Source organism: Nomascus leucogenys, chromosome 17, assembly GCF_006542625.1.
Source record: "Nomascus leucogenys isolate Asia chromosome 17, Asia_NLE_v1, whole genome shotgun sequence".
NCBI lineage: Eukaryota > Metazoa > Chordata > Mammalia > Primates > Hylobatidae > Nomascus > Nomascus leucogenys.
The window spans coordinates 19,751,017-19,763,769 of record NC_044397.1 but is presented as its reverse complement, the minus strand read 5'-3'; the positions used below and the strand labels follow the sequence as shown (position 1 = coordinate 19,763,769).

The window sequence follows — 12,753 nt, the reverse complement described above, 5'->3', positions numbered from 1 at the left end:
GCTGCTTGCAACATGGCCACCACCACACAGCAATGACCGTCTCTGCCTCCTGCCCTGCAGCCCCTGCCACCACTGTCTGGGGACCGGCTGTAAGATTAGGCCACCATTTTCTTTTTTTAAAATTATACTTTAAGTTCTGGGGTACATGTGCAGAACGTGCAGTTTTGTTACATAGGCATACATGTGCTATGGTGGTTTGCTGCACCCATCAGCCCATAACCTACATTAGGTATTTCTCCTAATGTTATCCCTCCCTTAGCCCCCACCCCCCGACAGGTCTTGGTGTGTGATGTTCCCCTCCCTATGTCCGTGTGTTCTCATTGTTCAACTCCCACTTATGAGTGAGAACATGTGGTGTTTGGTTTTCTGTTCTTGTGATAGTTTGCTGAGAATGATGGTTTCCAGCTTAATCCATGTCCCTGCAAAGGACATAAACTCATTCTTTGTATGGCTGCATAGTATTCCATGGTGTATATGTGCCACATTTTCTTTATCCAGTCTATTATTGATGGACATTTGGGTTGGTTCCAAATCTTTGCTATTGTGAATAGTGCTGCAATAAACATACGTGTGCATGTGTCTTTATAGTAGAATGATTTGTAATCCTTTGGGTATATACCCAGTAATGGGATTGCTGGGTCAAATGGTAGTTCTAGTTCTAGATCCTTGAGGAATCACCACACTGTCTTCCACAATGGTTGAACTAATTTACACTCCCACCAACAGTGTAAAAGTGTTCCTATTTCTCCACATCCTCTCCAGCATCTGTTGTTTCCCGACTTTTTAAGGATCGCCATTCTAACTGGTGTGAGATGGTATCTCATTGTGGTTTTGATTTGCATTTATCTGATGGCCAGTGATGATGAACATTTTTTCATGTGTCTGTTGGCCACATAAATGTCTTCTTTTGAGAAGTATCTGTTCATATCCTTTGCCCACTTGTTGATGGGGTTGTTTTTTTCTTGTAAATTTGTTTGAGCTCTTTGTAGATTCTGGATATTAGCCCTTTGTCAGATGAGTAGATTGCAAAAATTTTCTCCCATTCTGTAGGTTGCCTGTTTACTCTGATGATAGTTTCTTTTGCTGTGCAGAAGCTCTTTAGTTTAATTAGATCCCATTTGTCAATTTTGGCTTTTGTTGCCATTGCTTTTGGTGTTTTAGTCATGAAGTCTTTGCTTATGCCTATGTCCTGAATGGTATTGCCCAGATTTTCTTCTAGGATTTTTATGGTCCTAGGTCTTACATTTAAGTCTTTGATACATCTTGAGTTGATTTTTGTATAAGGCGTAAGGAAGGGGTCCAGTTTCAGTTTTCTGCATATGGCTAGCCAGTTTTCCCAACACCATTTATTAAATAGGAATCTTTTTCCCATTGCTTTTTTGTGTCAGGTTTGTCAAAGATCAGATGGTTGTAGATGTGTGGTGTTATTTCTGAGACCTCTGTTCTGTTCCATTGGTCTATATATCTGTTTTGGTACCAGTACCATGCTGTTTTGGTTACTGTACCCTTGTAGTATAGTTTGAAGTCAGGTAGCGTGATGCTTCTGAATAGGAAAAGCTCCGGTCTGCAGCTCCCAGTGAGATCGGCGCAGTAGGCCACCATTTTCAATGCATAAACACATTCCGGTGTTCTTGGTCACACATTTATGGAGTTTCTGAAGGGCAGTGGAGATTACTGCAAGGCATAGCACAACCTCTGTGCAAACAAGGAAACTGTAGAAATTCATTACTACTCTACCAAGGAGCACCCATTATCCTGGACACAGAAGTGTTGAATTGAAACCCACAGGGCATTTTACAAGAGTTCTGACCTAGACAGGGTAAATCTCCATGTGCCTCCTTTCTGTTGCCTCGGTATTACTGGATTGAAGAATTGTTGCTTCTTGTTAGGAAATTCATTTCATTTATCATTACTTACAACTTCGTACTCAAAGCACTCAAGTGGAGTATATTGAAGTAGACTTCAGTTTCTTTGCATCATTTCTGTATTCAACTTTTAAAATTCTTTCATAACCCTACTGAGTGTCTTTTAACTAAATTAACATGGCTCAAATGAACCGTCCAGCTCCTGTGGAAGTCACATACAAGAACATGAGGATTTCTTACTACACACAACCCAACCAATGTGACCTTAAACAAATTTGTAGAGGAACTTAAGAAGTATGGAGTTTTCACAATAGATAAGAGTATGTGAAGCAACTTATGACACTACTCTTCTGGAGAAAGAAGGTACCCATGTTCTCGATTGGCCTTTTGATGATGGTGCACCACCATCCAACCAGATTGATGACTGGTTAAGTCTTGTAAAAATTAAGTTTCATAAAGAACCTCGTTGTTGTACTGCTGTTCATTGCATTGCAGGCCTTGGGAGAGCTCCAGTACTTGTTGCCCTAGCATTAATTGAAGGCAAAATGAAAGATGAAGATGCAGTACAATTCACAAGAAAAAAGCAGCGTGGAGCTTTTAACAGCAAGTTAACTTTTGTATTTGGAGAAGTATCATCCTAAAGATGTGGCTGTGCTTCAAAGACTCCAGTGGTCATAGATACAACTGTTGCAGTCAATAAAACTGGGGTCCCTGATGCTATTGCCTTGGAAGTGGAACTTGAGATAGGAACTGATTTGTTATACATATTAGCCAACATGTTGACTTAGTGAGTAAGTCTAATGAAACTTCCATAGGAGTATCGAAAGGCAGTTTTACCAGGCCACAAGCTAGACAGATTTGGCAACCTCTGTGTTTGGGTTACAGTCAACCTATTTGGATACTTGGCAAAAGATTCTTACTCTTAGCATTTAAAATGTGCCTGTCATTTGTACCAGCTGACCTTTCCTGAAATCATGCAGTATTGATTTATGTCTTGTTTAAATCTATTCGCTTGCCAGAATCTTATCAATATATAAGAAAATCAGGAAGATTAGGTGCCACCCGGCACAATACTTGTATATTTTTAGTACCATACAGAACTAAAATCCCAGGAACTATGAACACTCTAGACCTTATGTGGTTTATTCCTTCAATCATTTCAAACATTGAAAGTAGGGCCTACATAGTGATTTGCCTGCTCACTTTATGTTGACATCTCCCACATTCATGCTAGCAATTATCAGGTTTGTTTAACCATTGATTCCTTTTTTTTTTTTAACCAAGTCTTACAGTGATTATTTAATGTGTTTCAATAAATCTTACTTTGTGCTGTTATGAGAAGCCTCCATTTAAAAAAATCTACATTGTATAGAAGCATGTGTCTTTAATGTCTTCAGACAGAAAGGCCTTACAGTTAATTTAATGTTTGCAATCTGAGGTGCAACTTCACAGGGAGGGCCTGAGAAAAGAATGGGAGTGGGCTATTCATTATTTTTAGCAAAATTTTGCCTTTGTCTTGTGCAGAGCATGTGGGATATGCCCTTTAATTTAGTAAAATACTTTTTAAAGGTAGAGATGATTTGTTATTGTAGCTAAAACAATTCTTAATCATAAAATTTCTAAAATTATTGTAATTTTTTCCATATTTATCAAAAGTTGTTTGCCAACCTATTTTTGTTTGAAAGTGATTTTTTATTTCCTTCTCTTCCTAACCTTTCTTGCAAAAAAAGCAGGTTTCTGCTAATGAATTGAGCAGACATCTAATTTTTATATGCCTTTTGAGCTGTGTAACTTAATATTTGGATACTTGATAATTTGTTTTATTATGTAATTGATAAAATGGTGATGTATATTAAGGTTAGTTCAACCATATATTTATACTGTCTGGGGATGTGTGGTTTTAGTTCTGTTGGAGAAATAATTTGTCAGTGTTCATCAGCTTGTAAAAACTTAGTGTGAGAGCTTAAACATCTAAATAAATAGTGAAATGCATTTATCATCAAAAAAAAAAGAGAGAGAGAAAAAAAGAAACAAACCAAACTCCTTCCCTATCAGGAGTGAAGACAAAGAAAGACAAATGAGATGAAGGATATAGGGAATTCCTCTTCACTGCCTTTGTGGGGAGAGGGAGAAGCAAAAGTTGTAAAGGAATATGGAATCCTACCTGCATCGGGGATTGCAGAACCAAAACTTTCAGAAGATGAATGGTGACCCATTATGGGCAGATAAGATTTACAAATTGATGTGTTCGGATTTCCAGATTCCAAGTTTTTACCATGCCCATTTTTTACTTGATTACAGATACTGTACCCCAGAATAATTTCTGAAACTCACTTATTTACCTATAATTTCAGTGGTTATCAATGATTGGAGGTATATTTTATTTTTAAATAAAACAATTAGGCTTATGTTTCTGTTTGGAATGAACTAAAATGTTTTCAAATTATTTTTCACCTTAGCATCTTTAAGTTGCAATAAAACGGGCCTAGCAAGTAAAATTTCTAAAGAGTTATTTCAAATGAAATTCCATATATTTTATCTATATTATGTCACATATATTATATTACATATTATACATATTTATAAACCATAAAGTATTCTGCATTAGTAAGGCATTGCTACTGTTATTATTATTAGCAATTCTGTAAAAACTTTGAAATAACTTTGAATAATCTTTTTCCCCCCTTTCCAAGAGTGTGAAATTATTTAAGAATTGGACATGGCCTAACATTTAGTTACTTAATGAAAATGGCATAGATTTCCCATTCTGGCGAAGTGATAGAAATCTCTACAACCTCATCAGATGGAAAGTAATGGCTCTGAAAATGCAAGAGAAGGGAGAATAGGAGAATCAATTAAATTGTTCTTGTAGTACTAATTACAAATTGTGAAGCGCTGGTTTTGTTTTAGGAGATTTTGAATGGGATTCTACACTAAGGCATACTTAATATCAGGCTAGTTAACCCAAGGAGAAACAAGTCTGGGTAAGCGTTTGGTTATTTTCTTGCCTCAGAGAATTACCTGAACATATTTATTCCAACGATCCTGATTTTATGTAAATGAGCAAAATCTGTGCAATACAAGCAGCCCGAATTCAAAGGAAATGTTTGAGAAAAATCATCACTAAAGGAAAGTTTATGTATTACCTCCCCCCCTGTTTTGTTTGATTATGACAGAGACAGGGGCAGGGGCAGAAATAGCCATTTAAGCATGCTGTTTCCTCACCTGTAAAATGAAGTGGTTAAATGGTTAAGGACCACATGCTCAGATGCTTGTGTGGGTCCAGCATATATTTGTATGAAGTTTGCTGCTGAGCTTAAGATCCTACGGAGTTACTGAGGACTATGATAAATAGAACAGGTATGGCCTTCCTTAAGTATTCAAACTCAAATATAGATATATATATATATTTTTTGAGACGGAATCTCGCTCTGTCACCCAGGCTGGAGTGCAGTGGCGCAATCTCAGCTCACTGCAAGCTCCGCCTCCCGGGTTCATGCCATTCTCCTGCCTCAGCCTCCCGAGTAGGTGGGACTACAGGCGCCCGCCACCACACCCGGCTAATTTTTTGTACTTTTAGTAGAGATGGGGTTTCACTGTGTTAGCCAGGATGGTCTCCTGACCTCGTGATCCACCCACCACGGTCTCCCAAAGTGCTAGGATTACAGGCGTGATCAAACTCAAAATTTTAAGGCTTTTTGCTGTCCAGAGGCTAGTCGCCTCTGGAACAAATGATTGCCAAGATACAATAAGACACATTTCATGAACTCCTATCTTTTAGGAAACTGCTTTTGATGTCCACCTGTGCAAGTTATTGATTTAGTGCCCATGAGATCCAAAGTTATCCTTTTTGCTTGCTCCATGAAATGAAGCTGGGCCATTTAGTTTTCAGTTGTCAGCTGACACAAGGTTACACTATGCTAGTAGAGTGTGCAGAAGAGACATTGCAGGAGAAAGGGGTTTGCTCCCTGATTCCAGTGAGCCCTCTTGACAGGCTCCTGCAGTGTGGGCGGCTTCTCCAGTGTCTAGCTTATGCAGAGTGCAAAGCTTCTCTAGTGCCCAGCTCCTACAGTAGCGGTGACTCCTTAAGCATCTAGTTCTTGCAGTAAATACAGCTTATTTCGTGCCTGGCTTCTACAGTGCACTGTGGTCATCAGCTTCCCCTAGAACCCTTTGGGTTCTTTTGTAGCAGAATCTCTCTGGTGAGGCATGTCCCTGTGAACAGCTCTCCCTGACACCCTAGAGAGAGGATTTTCAGCAAGTTCCACTGGCATGGCACCTCAGTGATCTCTCAGTCACTCTGTGAGCCACAGCCATGCCCTCCAACAATGTCTTGACTTGTTCAGGCTGTTACATCAAAATACCATAGAGTGGATGGCTTATAAACAACAGAAATTTATTTATCAAGTTCTGGAGGCTGGAAGTTTGAGATCAGAGAGCCAGCATGGTCAGTTCCTGGTAAAGGCCTTCTTCCAGGTGCACGCTGCTGACTTCTTGTTGTATCCTCACATGGAGAATTCTCTGGGGTCCCTTTTATAAGGACTTTAATCTCAATCATGAGGGCTCCACCCTGTGACCTAATCACTCCCCAAAGGCCTCACCAAACAAGGTCTGGATCTCAACCTTGAGTGCAGGGAGCTTTTTCTTGGGTGTTCTAGCTCAGCTCTAGGGATAGTGGCTCCTTGTATCTGCTATTTTTATATTATTTAGCATTCTCTTCACTTCTTATTAGCCAATCTTTTCTTACTGTAGTCTCTTCCTATAATTAACAACTCTTTATATTAAACTTTCCCTTGTCCAAATTACCGTGTGGACTCTGTCTCGTGAATGAACCCAAACTGAGCTACCTCCAAGCATTCAGCAGCTTTTCCACTTATGTTGGTGTCATTCAGATAGGACATCTCTACCCATTCCAGACAAGCCATCTCTACCTGTCCCTACCATGAAATCACAGATGCATTTCTATCTATGTACAGGTCCCTTGATTCGAGTAAAGTGTTAATTATCCAACCTCATTTAATAGATAACTGAGAACAAGAAAAGTTGGATGGTTTCCTTATGATCACATAGCCAGTTAATTATGGAGCTGGGATCAGAACCCTAGTATTCTGACTCCTAACCCAGTGTTCTTTCCTCTCTGCCATGCTGGCATTTGTCACTAAAAATATTAATTAAGCCACTGTTCATGGGGGGCAGAGCAAGATGGCTAAATAGAAGCCTCCATTGATTGCCCCCAAAGGAACACAAAATTTTAACAACTACAAACAAAAATGCACTTTCATAAGAACCAAAAGTCAGGTGAGGAGTCGCAGTACCTGGATTTAACTTTTTATCATTGAAAGAGGTACTGAAGAGGGTAGGACACAGTCTTGAATCACTGATGCCACCTCTTCCCTATTCCCCAGCAGCAGCTACGTGGCATGGAGAGGGAATCTGAGCACTTTAGGGAGGGAGAGCACAGTGACTGTAGGACTTGTTATTGAACTCAGTGCTGTTCTGTCATGGCAGAGAGCAAAGCTGAGCTGGGCTCAGCCAGTGCCTGCCCACAGAGAGATCATTTGGATCAGCCTTAGCCGGAGGGAGATCATCCATCCCAGTGGTCGGGATTTGAGTTTCTCTGCAAGCCTCAGCACCAAGGGCTAAAGTGCTCTGGAGTACTAGGCAAAATTAAAAGGCAGTCAGGGAAACAAATACTGCATTTCCTAGGCAAGCCCTAGTACTGGGCTAGGATGAGAGCCAGTGGACTAGGGCGGCATGTGACCTAGGGAGACATCAGCTGGGGTGGCTAAGGGAGTGCTTGCATCATCCCTCCCACAACCCCAGGCAGTGCAGCTCGCAGCAACAAAAGTGACTCCTTCCAGCACGGTGGCTCATGCCTGTAATCCTAGCACTTTGGGAGGCTGAGGCGGGCAGATCACTTCAGGTCAGGAGTTCGAGACCAGCCTGGCCAACATGGTGAAACCCTGTCTCTACTAAAAATACAAAAATTAGCTGGGCATGGTGGCACATGCCTGTAATCCCAGCTACTGGAGAAGCTGAGGCAGGAGAATTGCTTGAACCCGGGAGGTGGAGGTTGCAGTGAACCTAGATCACGGTATTGCACTCCAGCCTGGGCAAAGAAGTGAGATTCTGTCTCAAAAAAAAAAAAAAAAAAAAGTGACTACTTTCTTCTATTTAAGAAGAGAGCTAAGAGGAAAGTGGACTTTCGCTTGCATCTTGACTACCAGTTCAGCCACAATAAGATAGGACACTGGGCAGAGTTATGAGTTCCCCAGACAACATTTCTATATACATCCTGGACTAGAAGGGAACCCACTGCCTTGAGAGGAACCAAGTCCTGTCAAGATTCATCATCTACTAACTAAAGAGCCCTTCAGCACCAAATAACGAAAAGTGATACTAAGGTAGTATGCAGTGGGTCTTGGGTGAGAGTCTGAGATATGCTGGTTACAGGTGAGACCTAGTACATTCCCAGCTGCAGTGACTACTATGAAAGATTCCTTCTGCTTGAGAAAAGCAGAGGGAAAAGTAAAAGGAACTTTGTCTTACACCTCAGGTACGTATTTGGCTACAGTAGAGTAGAACTTCAAATACCTGGAAAGCCTTTCCAAGAAAGATGGGCACAAACAAGCCCAGACTGTGTAGACTACAATGAGTACCTAAATTTTCAATGCCCAGACACTGATTAACACCCCCAAGTATCAAGACCATCCAGGAAAACTTGACTTCACCAAACTAAATAAGGTACCATGGACCAATCCTGGAAAAACAGAGATATGTGATCTTTCAGACAGAAAATTCAAAATAGCTGTTTTGAGGAAGCTCAAAGAAATTCAAGGTAACAAAGAGAAGGAATTCAGAATTCCATCAGATAAATTTAACAAAGAGATTGAACTAATTAAAAAGATTTGAGCTGAAATTCTGGAGCTGAAAAATGCGATGCTAAGACAATGCATCAGAGTTCCTTAAGAGCATAATTAATCAAGCAGAAGAAAGAATTAGTGAGCTTGAAGACAGGCTATTTGAAAATATATAGTCAAAAGAGACAAAAGAAAAAAGAATAAGCAAAAATGAAGCATCCCTACAAGATCTAGAAAATAGCCTCAAAAGGGCAAATCTAAGAGTATTGATCTTAAAGAGAAGGCAGAGAAAAAGATAGGAGTAGAAAGTTTATTCAAAGGGATAATACCAAGAACTTCCAAAATGTAGAGAAAGATATCAGCATTCAAATACAAAAAGGTGATAGAACACCAAGCAGATTTAACTCAAGGAAGACTACCTCAAGGCATTTAATAATCAAACTCCCAAAGATCAAGGATAAGGAAAGGATCCTAAAACAGCAAGAGAAAAAAACAACATACAAAGGAGCTCCAATATATCTGGCAGCAGACTTTTCAGTAGAAATTTTATAGGCCAGGAGAGAGTGGCATGACATATTTAAAGTGCTGAAGGAAACAGACTTTTACCCTAAAACACATCCGATGAAAATATCCTTCAAGCATGCAAGAGAAATAAAGACTTCCCTAGACAAACAAAAGCTGAGGGATTTTATCAACACCAGATCTTTCCTACAGCAAATGCTAAAGGGAGTTCTTCAAACTGAAAAGAAAGAGGCTAACAAACAAGAAGAAATCCTTTGAGGGCCAAGTACAGTGGCTCACGTCTGTAATTCCGGCATTTTGGGAGACCAATGCGGGAGGGTAGCTTAAGTTTAGAAGCTTGAGACCAGCTTGGGCAATGTAATGTCTCTCCAAATTTTTATTTAAAAATTAGCTGGGTGTGGTGGCATGCACTTGTAGTCTCAGCTACTTGGGAGGCTGAGGAGGGAAAATCACTTGAGCTGGGATGCAGAGGTTTCAGTGAGCCAAGATTGTGCCACTGCATTCCAGCCAAGGTGACAGAGTGAGAACCTGTCTCAAAACAAACAAACAAACAAAATCCAGACAGAAAAGAAAGAAAAGACATCATCTGAAGATGGTAATAGCAAGCACATAGAAAAGCACAGAATATTATAAAACCGTAATTGTGATGTGTTTACTACTCTTAAGTAGAAAGACTAAATGGTGAACCAGTGAAAAATAATAGCTATAACACCTTTTCAAGACATAGACATTTCAATAAGACATAAGGAGAAGAAAATAAAAAGTTAAAAAGCTGGGGGATAAAGTTAAAGTGTAGAGTTTTTATTAGTTTTTTTGTTGCTTGTTTATTTGTTTACTTATGCAATCAGTGTTAAGTTGACATCACTTTGAAACAATGGGTTATATGACAGTATTTACAGGCTTCACGATAACTTCAAATTTAAAAACATAGTACAGATATACAAAAAATAAAAAGCAAGAAATTAAATCATACACCAGAGAAAATCACCTTTAGTCAAAGAAAGACAGGAAGGAAGGAAAGTAGGAATAGAAGACCTTCACACACACACACACACACACACACACACACACACACACACACAGAAGAGAGAGAGAGAGAGAGAGAGAAAACAAATAACAAAGAGGCAGTAGTAAGTCCTTATTTATCAATAATAGCATTGATTGTAAATGGACCAGACCCTCTAATGAAAAGACATAGGGTGACTGAAAGAATTTTTTTTTTTTTAAAAGACCAATTGACCTGTTGCCTACAAAACAGGCACTTCACCTATAAACACACGCATAGACTGCAAATAAAGGGCTGGAAAAAGACATTCTATGCAAATGGAAACCAAAAAAAGAGCAGGAGTAGCAATACTTATATGAGACAAAATAGATTTTAAGAAAAAGACTGTAAGAAGACACAAGGAAAGTCATTACATAATGATAAAAGGGTCAGTTCAGCAAGAGGAAATAACGATTATATATGCACCCAACATTGAAGTACCCAGATATAAAGCAAATATTATTTGAGCTAAGGAGAGAGATAGACCCCAATACAGTAATAGCTGAAGACTTCAACACCCCACTTTCAGCATTGGACAGATCTTTCAGAAAGAAAATTAACAAAGAAACATTGGATTTAATCTGTACTGTAGAACAAATGGGCCTAAGAGATATTTATATGAGGGAACAATATAAATGTAAATGTTCTAAGACAACATTTTTAATGTAATAAAAATGTGAATGTTTTAAGAGAACATTTTAGCCAATGGCTACAAAATACACATTTTTCTCCTCACCTTATGAATAAGGATAGATCATATGTTAGGTCACAAAACAAGTCTTAAAACATTAAAAAAACTGAAATAATATCAAGCATCTTTTCTGAACACCATGGAATAGAACTAGAAATCAATATCAAGTTGAATTTTGGCAACTGCACAAATACATGGAATTTAAACAATATGCTCCTGAATGACCACTGGGTCAATGAAGAAATTAGGAAGGAAACTGAAAAATTTCTTGAAACAAATGATCATAGAAATACAACATACCAAAACCTATGGGATGCAGTGAAAGCAGTATGAAAAGAATTTATAGCTATAAGCACTTACATCAAAAAAGAAGAAAATCTTAAATAAACAACCTAATGATGCATCTTAAAAAATTAGAAAATCAAGAGCAAACTAAACCCAAAATTATTAGAAGAAAAGAAATAATAAAGATCAGAGCAGAAATAAATAAAAATGAAATGAAGAAAATAATAAAAAAGATCAACAAAATGAAAAGATTTTTTGAAAAGATAAATTGAGAAACCTTTAGCAAGACTAACAAAAAGACACAAATAAATAAAATCAGATATGAAAAAAGAGACATTACAACTGATTCCACGGAATTCAAAGGATCACTAGTGGCTATTATGAGCAACTATATGCCAATAAATTGGAAAATCTGGAAGAAATAGATAAATTTCTAGACATATACAACCTAACAAGATTGAACTATGAAGAAATCCAAAACCTGAACAGACCAATAACAACAAGATCGAAGATGTAATAAAAATTATCCCAATAAAGAAAAGCCCAGGACCCGATGGCTTCACTGCTGAGTTATACCAAACATTTAAAGAAGAACTAATACCAACCTTATTCAAACTATTCTAAAAAATAAAAGAGTAGAGAATACTTCCAAACTTATTCTATGAGGCCACTATTACCCTTATACCAGAACCAGACAAAGACACATCTAAAAAAGAAAACTATAGACCAATATTTCTGATGACTATTGATGAAAAATCTTCAACAAAATACAAGCAAACCAAATTCAACAATACATTTAAAAGATTGTTCATCATGACCAAGCGGGATTTACCATAGGGATACAAGGATGGTTCCACATATGCAAATCAGTCAATGTGGTACATCATATCAACAGAATGAAGGATGAAAATCATATGATTATGTCAATTGATGCTGAAAACACATTTAATAGAATTCAATATTGCTTTATGATAAAAATTCTCAAAAAACTGGGTATAAGAGAAACATACCTCAACACAATAAAAGCCATATGTGAAAGACTCACAGCTAGTATAATCCTCAATGTGGAAAAGCTGAAAGCCTTTCCTCTAAGATCTGAAACACGTCAAAGATGCCTGCTCTCACCACTGTTATTCAACATAGTACTAGAAGTCCTAGCTATGGTGATCAGAGAAGAGAAAGATATAAAGGGCATCCAAACTGAAAAGAAAGAAGTAAAATTATTCTTGTTTGCAGATGATATGATCTTATATTTGGAAAAACCTAAAAACTCCACAAGGAAACTATTAGAACTGATTAACAAATTCAGTAAAGTTGCAGGATACAAAACAAACAAACGAGAATCAGTAGCATTTCTATATGCCAACAGTGAACAATGTGAAAAAGAAACAAAAAAGTAATCTCATTTACAACAGCCACACATAAAATCAAATACCTTGGAATTAACCAAAGAAGTAAAAGATCTCTATAATGAAAACTAAACAT

General features: G+C 38.1%; 1 protein-coding gene and 1 pseudogene across 1 annotated transcript in view; both read left to right on the top strand.

Moving 5' to 3' along the window:
- The window catches only part of UPP2 (uridine phosphorylase 2), a 139,674-nt gene that overhangs the window by 69,216 nt on the left and 57,705 nt on the right, over positions 1–12,753 (top strand). The window lies entirely within an intron of this gene.
- Positions 2,043–2,565, top strand: LOC100595291 (annotated as a pseudogene).